The sequence below is a fragment of the Lagopus muta genome, chromosome 16, assembly GCF_023343835.1.
Source record: "Lagopus muta isolate bLagMut1 chromosome 16, bLagMut1 primary, whole genome shotgun sequence".
In the NCBI taxonomy this organism is placed as follows: domain Eukaryota; kingdom Metazoa; phylum Chordata; class Aves; order Galliformes; family Phasianidae; genus Lagopus; species Lagopus muta.
The window spans coordinates 12,862,129-12,871,108 of NC_064448.1; positions in this window are offsets into that span (position 1 = coordinate 12,862,129).

Here is an 8,980-nt window from a genome sequence, read left to right on the forward strand (position 1 = left end):
TGTAGGCAGGGTGTGTGAAGCCAGGGGACTGAGTGATGGGTGTGTGGGGTGGCCTGCTGTAGTGCTGCCATGTCTGTGTGTCTCTGGGTATGCTGTCACCAGCAGGGAGAGCACTGAGCATGACAAGCCTTGGTGAGGGCACATGCATGCAGTCCATCTTCCTGCTGGTGGGAATTGCTGCTGTCTCACTTCTAGCACAAGCCATGCAAAGAGATTTCTATTGGGTTTTTTTTGTTTTTTGGTTTTTTTTTTTTTTTTTAATGCCTGTGGTGTAAAAATGCAGCTGGGCAGGAAGCCCACAGATTGTGTGATGTGACAAACAGAGGTGTGTGTGTGTTCCCCCTCACTGGGACCCTGCAGTGCTGCCCTCCCAACTCTGTCTCTGTGTGCTCAGCCTGCCCTTGTACCATCCCAGGCTATTTTTTATTATTTTTTTTTAAATATAGACCACATTTTTTATTTCTGCATTTATTACAAATGCAAATTACAGATGAAAGCATCAACTACACAAACCATTACTCAGAGGAGCATCTTTCCAACTGCTGGACTTGGACTGAACAGCTTGTGGTTAATTTGCTATATAATCACTGCCTGCAACAGGAAAGCAAGCGCTTCAACTGTGCTAATATTATGAAAGGGGAAGTTAACCATAGAGATAAATTCTGAGGAGCTGCAGCTGGGATGAAAGAGGGAAATAAATGTAGCTGGAGTCCTGGCTTCGTGCTTGCAAAAGTGGCCGCTTGGATATTTAAAGGGATAAAAGATAAGGGTTCAGGTTAAACATGTGTTTTTGAAGTTGCTTTTATCCTGAATCTCCTTCCCCCAGAATCAGAGGATCCCTGCAGCTCACACTGACCTGCAGTCTGTGGAGCCCTGGGCTTGCATGCAGACATGTAAATGTGATGAACTGCAAGCTGCCCCAATTGCTGGGTGCCTCTGTGGAGCCCAGTGCTGCAAAGAAGATGCGTGTGGCATTGAGCATTTGCTGTGGGTTCTTCTCCATCATTCAGTTCTTGTGTAAAACCCAGGGAAAGTGTCCTAGGGCTGTCAGAAGCGTGTCCCTGCTGCACGGTGCTGCAAGGAGAGGCTTGTGATATCTCCAGAAACAACCACAGGTGCTCAGCAAGTGCGTGTTATCCCCATATGGGAGGAATGCTGAATGAGTGAGGACAGTGCTGCTCTGTGACTGGAAATGCTGCTGTCCTGAGGCACTGCTCTGTGCCCCTTCAGTGTGCATTGCCAGGGCTGGCTTAACCCTGGTGTGTGAGACTGGGGTAATGCTTGCACCTTCCGTTCCTGTGCCCACAGAGGTAACAGCAGGACAGTACTCGTGCTGTGTTGCAAAGTGGTTGCAAAGGGTTTTAAAGAATGTTCCTGAAGATTATCTCTCAGGTCAAATCTGAAGTTCTGTCTAACTCTGCTCTCTGGAGGCCCATGAGAGACGGTAGCTGCCAGATGAGCAGAGATAGGACATATATGTCTAGGAGGGTGAATCAGCTTGAGAAGGGTGAGCTGGTTCCTATGAAGCAAGAGAGCTCCAGGAACTGCAGATTCACGTCCATTTCAGACACTTTCTGACCGCAGTGTTTGTGTTGGGCTGCTTTTCTCCCTGGTTCCCAGGAGCAGAAAGCTGGAGTGAGGAGAGGTTGGGAAACACCAGGGGAGGGTTTATTCCTGGGAGCTCACCTCTGAGTGGGGGCTGAGGGTGTTGCCTGGCTCCAAGCTGATGGAAGCTGCAGGGTAAAAGATTTTCCTTGTCTGAGTTAATCATTGATCGGGCAGGATGGGGATGCCTGGGGTGCGTGCAGATAGAGCAGCTGCTGGGGGGAATGTGCATAGTGGGAGACAAGGCTGTGTCAGTGCTGGCCTTGCAGTTTGCCTCCCCAGTCAAAACAGATGAGCCATGGAGCTGTGTGTGCAGCAGGTGGGGATGCTGGGAGGGCATATCTCACAGGGATCATCAGGGCTTGGGCTAGCAAAGGCTGTCAGCTCCACAACATGGTTACATCATGTATAGGATGAGAGGGAATGGCCTTCAGTTGCATGGGGAGGTTCAGGTTGGATGCTAGGAAATATTCTCTGAAAGAGTGATGATGCAATGGCACAGCTGTCCCTGTCCCTGTCTCCATCCCTGGAGAAGTTTGAGAGCTGTGGAGATGTGGCACTGAGGGATGTGGTCAGTGGGCACAGTGGGGTGGGGTGGGATTGGACATGGGAACCTCAGTGGTCTTTTCCAACCTGAATGATTCTGTGATTCTATGTGTTGTGGTTTTGTGTTGGCAACTTTTGTCCCAGCTCTTCAGAGGTACCTCTCTGCTCTGTCACAGGGAAAAGCATCACAGTGTTTCCACATAATATGCACAAGCCACTGCCTTCCAGAAGGAATGAATTGGGGTTAGGAGCAACTGTCTGTGTACATATAGCAATGTCTAAAGCATTTCAGATTTCCTGGTGGTTTATTGTTGTGTACAGGTTATCCTTACTGGTATGGACAACAAGCAGGGTTTGTTTGGGCTGAAGCAAAACTCACAGATACGAAGTGAGGAGCTGCTTTGGTACCTCTGCCCAAAGGATAGTGCTTCAGAGCAAAATCACAATTAGTGATCTAGGGAATAATCAACATTAAAATCAACTGGCAAGGAAAAGACTTCATCTGTAATGTGCTTTTCTAGATGTTATTAAATACATCCTGAAAAAACTCCTGTGAGTGATGATTTGGCAGCTGTTTGCAAGAGGCAATAAATCCAGGTCCTGTCCTTCCTCTGCTCTCCTCTCCAGGAGGAGATTGGCACTACTGCATGAACTTTTGGAAACTGATGGGCAGGGAGAACCCAAAGATGCTTTGATGCCAAGGGCACACCTTGCAGGTAAGGCCAGGCTGTGTGGTCATATACTGACCATGAGTAATGCTGCTTCTAGCACTGCTCTGCTCCTGGAAGGCAATTCAGAAAATTCAGTGGGATTGGACAGCATGTGCTGCTTGTCCCCAGGCACTGTGTGTTGGGAGTAGTGTGGGAGATGCTGCCTTCTTACAAGGCCAATGCTGGGGCTGCTGGAGTTCCACCAGCTCCTTAACCATGGTGGCAGGTTAGGAGGCTTCTGAGTGCAGTCAGCTACGTGGCAGGAGATTCCAGTGATGTGTGTTAAGGTGATCCTTTCTGGCTCTGGGCTGCAGAAGTGGTCTGGAAGGACTGCTGATGTCATGGTGCTCTATGAGCAGCTCCTGCTTGCCGCTATTGGAAATCAGGTGCTGATGTCATGGGGATGGGTTTAGTTTGCTCTTAGCCCTATCAGTGTTTGGAACCAATAACCAAGATGTGAAAGGCTGTGTAAGTTACCTTGCATAGCATCCAGCATTTGAGCCTACAAAACATTTTCATTCCATCTATGGGTGAAGTGCATTAACAGAGCACGGCCCTTAGTAGAAGCTCATGTGGCTGAAATCCAGCTGATGAGCTTGGTCAGCTTTTGCTGTGAGGGCTCTGCAAAGAGCTCCCCTTCCAGCACCTCTGGGAAGGGGTCAGCAGCACAGGTGCTGGCAGAGGGGAGATGGAAGCTGTGCTGTTCTGAAAGGAAGATAATGTAAGGAGGGGAAGTTACACATCACCTTTCCTCTATTTGCTTAACAGAGGAAAGTACATGACTCTAATTAGTGCTTCCTGATGGGGTCCAGACACTGCTGTTCTACCAAGAAATTATTATACGTGCTCTTAAGATTAATTGATTTGAAATATCCACCAAATGACTTATGGTACCATCAGTATCTTACCTGAATAATTGGCTACTATGCCACGCAATCCTGTTGTGGCTGACAGCTGATATAAAACGCCCTGGGTATACACAGGCAGCAGCAAAAGCCCCCCACCTGCCTCAGTCTTTGCTCTTGAGGGTACCACAGATCTGCTGTGTAGAAACTGCTCTTGTGTCAAGGCTGCCCTGAGAGCTGCTCTGTATGTGGTCACCTCGACTCTCTGATATTTGGTGGCAAAGATGGTTGTGCAGCAGCAGCTGGTGAGGGAGCAGATGGTGCCACCTGCATCATCAGATGCTTTATCACTTCTTTTTTTCTCCCACAAAGTGGCTGGAAAGCAGAGGAGAGCGTGGGAGCTGGTGCAGGTTGTGAAGGTGTGAAAAATCACAGGTAGCGGTGCTGCTTCCCTGCCAGGCTGCTGCAGGCTGGGCTGTGAGCTGGGGCTGCAGTGCTGCCTACAGGAAGCACAAGGCTGTGGTGTAGCGTGGCTGGAGGCTGCAGGATTCTCTGTACAGCTCTGGGCGGGTCCAGCTGAGCTGCATAGATTGTGGGCAGCCCCAGACCCACTTTGGTCTTGAGCAGCCCAGGCATTGCTTCCTGACCTTATCCCAGTTAGAAGCCTGTGATTAACCTTTCTGAAGGGTTCAGTTTTATAACGTGTGTGAGTTCTGGGTGTTTTAATTATCTTGGGCTAGTTGTATGCTACATATAGCGAGTATTAGGGCGGTAAGCACAGCATCAGGATGTGCTGCTGCTGGAGATCACAGAATCACAGAATGGCTTGGGCTGGAAGGGATCTCAGAGATCATCTAGTTCCAACCCTGCTCACCATGGCATGGTTGCCAACCACTATATCAGACTGCCCAGGAGCCCATCCAGTCTGGCCCTGAGCACCTTCAGGGATGGGGCATCCACAACGTTGGTGGGCAACTGTGCCAGTGCCTCACCACCCTCTGAGTGAGGAAAATGATGAGATGTGCTTCCCATGGCAGTTCCATCCATCAGCTTCTCTTCTGTTTGTGCTCTTGATGTTGTTCATCTCAGGATCCCATCCGTTCTGTTGTTGAAGCAATCACTGGGCAGTGCTCCCGTTGGGATGCTAAGTGAGCAGGCTGCAGGCGGTGCTTTATGGGCAGTCAGCAAAGCCATTCAGTGCCCAGGTTAATGTTTGAGCAGGAGGATGTTTGGAGGTTGGCTGTCATCAAGTGCTGAGCCCAACAGGAAGAGGAACGTGTAGGACTACAAAGAAGGAGGAAGCTCATTGTGTCCAGAACAAGATGGAAGATGCCACCGGAGGCAGGCAGCTGACTGGTGATTAATTAGAGGCACACTTGGAATTCCACACGGAGTTTAACATTAACAGCATTTGTGTCATGTGTTGTCTTCCTGCTTGGCTTCATTGTCTGGCTGATCTGGAGCAGGGAGTTTTTGCACAGAACTAGTGGGATTGAGTGGATGTGTGGAAACTTCATCCCCTGCCCCAGATCAAAAATGAAGAAAAGAAGCAAAATAGAGAAGTCACCTCTGATGAGGTGAATCTTGAATGATGAAAATCTTATGAGCAGAAGAGGAATTAAAAGTCTGTGTGATTTTTGTTTGTTTGTATGGCTAAGGAGCCATCTCCTGATCCCACGTGCCCTGCTGGTTTGGTGCATCTCCCTGTACTTGGGCTCCCTGTGCTTTGTCTGCAACACAGCTGTATTCCAGGCATGTCTGCAGGCCTGTGGCTCCATATTAGTGTTTATAGGAAGTCAATGAGATGGAACTCAATAGAGAAAAGGAAGACTTAAGAGTCACTGGAAGACAAATGTGAAGGCTTGGCACTCAATAACTTCACTGAATCATATCTTCTCTTGCTGTATGTTTCTGGGTAGCAGGAGCATGAGGAGCACAGGTCTGATTCAATGGGCTGTGCACCTTCAGAGAGAAGGGGTAATGTTTTATTCTGCTCTTATGAAGGAGATGAAAAGATGGAGCTGCCTATGGCAATAGATAATGGATTTGGTGACCAAAGAGATAAGGGCAGGTGAAACTAAAATCAAGTACAAAGTGAAATGGTGAGGGAAGGGACCCCAGCCCAGGTGGGGGTCTGGAGGTGGCAGCAAAGTGTGGTCACTGCCTTACTGAGTTTTCAAGGAATTTGACTGGAGCTTCCATCTCCAGCTACGGTCTTGGAAACGTATGGAAATGGGGAATGGCAATACGAAAGAAAAGCCTGCTTCATTAATTGATAAATATAATTAAGGAAGGGCACCACATTAGTATTAACTTAGATGGCCGATTAACTGAAGTCATTAATGTATATTAATGCATAGTCTTGCTGTACCCCCGGTAGCTTCATTTCCAGAACAGTACCTTTTTGTACACAACTGTATTAATCAGGCACTTGAGCAGTGAGAAAATGTAACCTTAAGACTGAACAGATGCAGGAAAATTGATGAACAGAATTCTGGTTCAGCTGTGTTCCCTCCTCTCCACTGAGTCATTTAACACGGGGGGCATCACACCTCTGGCCAAGGCTCTGATAAAGCACATCTAGATTAACTCCCTGCGTCAGATACTGAACTTATCAGCTCATGTGAGTGTTCAGATTCAGGGGTCTCATCCCTCAGCCTCTCAGTGTGTGCTGCTTCTGCCCTGCTTGCACCGACTGGAGCCCCAGGGCGTGAGGGCTGATCCCATGCTAACACAGGCTATCAAGCCAGCCCCAAGCTGTTGCTAAAGCCCTAAGACCATTGTACATCCCAGCAGCCCAAAGGCATGCTTTGCTCATCCACTAGGTGCTGAGCTGGCACTAATTACAATTTTGCTAATTGCTCTGAACTCTGCTGTCTTGCTGCCTTCTGTAGGCAATGCTTGGCTGTGGCTTTTGCTGAAGCGGAGGACTTCTTGGAAGCTGGGTAAAATCTGCAGGGAGACACCTGCCAATCTTCATGCATAACATCTTTATTTTAATTTATTGGCAGCGTTTAGAAAAATTGGCTTCTATGCAACATCAGTTGGACTTCATTAAAATAATAAGAGAGCTAAGTTAGTAAAAACAAACCTGGCCAGTTGGCAACCTCAGGCTTTTGTCAGGACTGATCTATGCCGAAAGATATAGATTTAGTCCATCTACAGTAATAAAGTCCCATGATCCTGTGGTTAAAATGTCTTTTTCCCCTGCTAGCTGATGCAATTCATTAATTATATGACATTTCCACAATGATTTCTCCAGAAGAAGGCCCTGGATGCCAAGGTTTACATTACATTTTCAATTACAATGCTATCCATATGGTGACTCTGCAGTATGTACAACTGCTTAATGTGCATCCAAGCCCTGCTGTAATGCTCATGGTGAGTTGGGAAATCATTTTCTGGATATGGGGCTCCAGGGTGATTCCCACACTGGTGATCCCTGCAGGAAGGTGTGCTGGTTGCGTTATGTCATTTAGAACCACCAGAATCCATTCCTCTTGAGCTGTGAGGATGAGCTCTATGTAGCCTGCCAGGGCTCTGGGAAACCAACAGTGTTGCAGGCAGGATTTTAGACCCAAAGATAAATGGGGTCATTCCAGGCATGGGTATTCCAGAGAGGCAAAGGGAAGCCAGTAAAGAGTCAAAGCCCATCTCCCTGCATTGTCACATCTCGTGTCATTGAATCATTAAGGCTGGAAGAGACCTCTAAATAGGATCATCAAGTTCAACCATCCACCTACCACCAATACTGCCCCTGTCCATCAGCAGCACATCTCCATGGTTCTTGAACACCTGCAGGATCAGTGACTCCCCCACCTCCATGGGCAGCTGTGTCACTGCATCACCACTCTTTCAGACCTCACACAACTTAAAGCTGCCACCTCTTGTCCCATATTCTGACATCCTTTTGGCAGGATCAGCTCTGCACATATCTAGAGGATGATGAAGGCATGCTGTAAGGTGCTGTGATGGGTCTGGAGGTGGTGTGGGTGGTGTTCCCATGCCACACAGCACACTGATAGCCACATCACAGCTCATCTCACTCAGCCAAAATCAACTGCTGCTGTAAATCTGCTCAATTCACTGATACCAAGCATACAGGTTGTGATGTAAGTACTGTTAGGTCCAAGGACCTGTATTGACTTGGATGGACTGTCGTTAACAGCTGTTGTGTGACACTCAATGGGCACCAGACAAACCAGCTCCTGCCTGTCCTCAGCGCAGAGCCACCAAATGGCCTTGCTGGTGGAGGCCATGTCCTGATGCCAGGCCTCCTGCAGCACCACTCCCATGCACTGATGCTGTTTGCTCAGTTGCATTCCCATTAGCTCTGCAGCACTGTAACCTTAAAGTAGTAAAGCAGTGGCATATATATAGTTGAACAATTATATGTATTGTGGCTAAATTTCCCCCTGAAGATCTCATTCACGATGTTAGAGTGAAAGGATCATAAAATGAATTAATAGCTGATTCACTGTATAATTTCCTAGTTCAATATACTTTAGTGTACCGGCTAAATGAGCCATACACAGCATTCAGCTCGGCCAGTTAACAGCTTTATCATTGAGATCTCAGGCTTAGAAATAAAAGCAATTCTTCTGAAGTAATTGCGTCTAATTAAAAGAAACATTTAAAAAGTGTAACCAAAAGGAATTCATTTCAAATGGAAAATTAATGCTGAAAAATAGCCCTGAGCTCTCTTGTCTTTGCTAATAGCTAAGCATTCTCAGAATAATTAAACTGTTTTGAAATGTTGATACCTTCCCCTGTTAGAAATGATGGCCGAGGCCCGAGAAACCAGCAGGTCCTCAGCCCGGCCCTGGACTGCAGGGATGCACACCTCGCACTGGGGTAACTTCCCATTGGGAAGCAAACACCGATGAGGTTACTCTATTGTGTGTTAAAAAGACAAAACCCAAATGCTCGTGACCCACGTGACTCTTCTCGGGGTGATCAGGACATGAGAGCTCTGAGAATTCAACTTTGGGTTTGTTCTCTGAAATCCTTGTGGGACGGGAACGAAGTTTCTCACGCTGCTGTAAGGGGGGAGTGTTTGGGGTTGTTGGTTACAATTGCCAGTGCCTGCTGCGTTTCTTGAGTTGTGCTATTGGTAAGTACAACAGAACTGAGTGAATGGCACGCGAGGTGCTGTAAGCTCTCACCTTAAGACAGAATTGTGACTCATGTACTGCAGTGTGGCTTTCTTCCTTAAATCCTACTGAAAACATCCCATTTCTAAGGGAATAGCTGAAGCCAAACCCTGAGCCCACA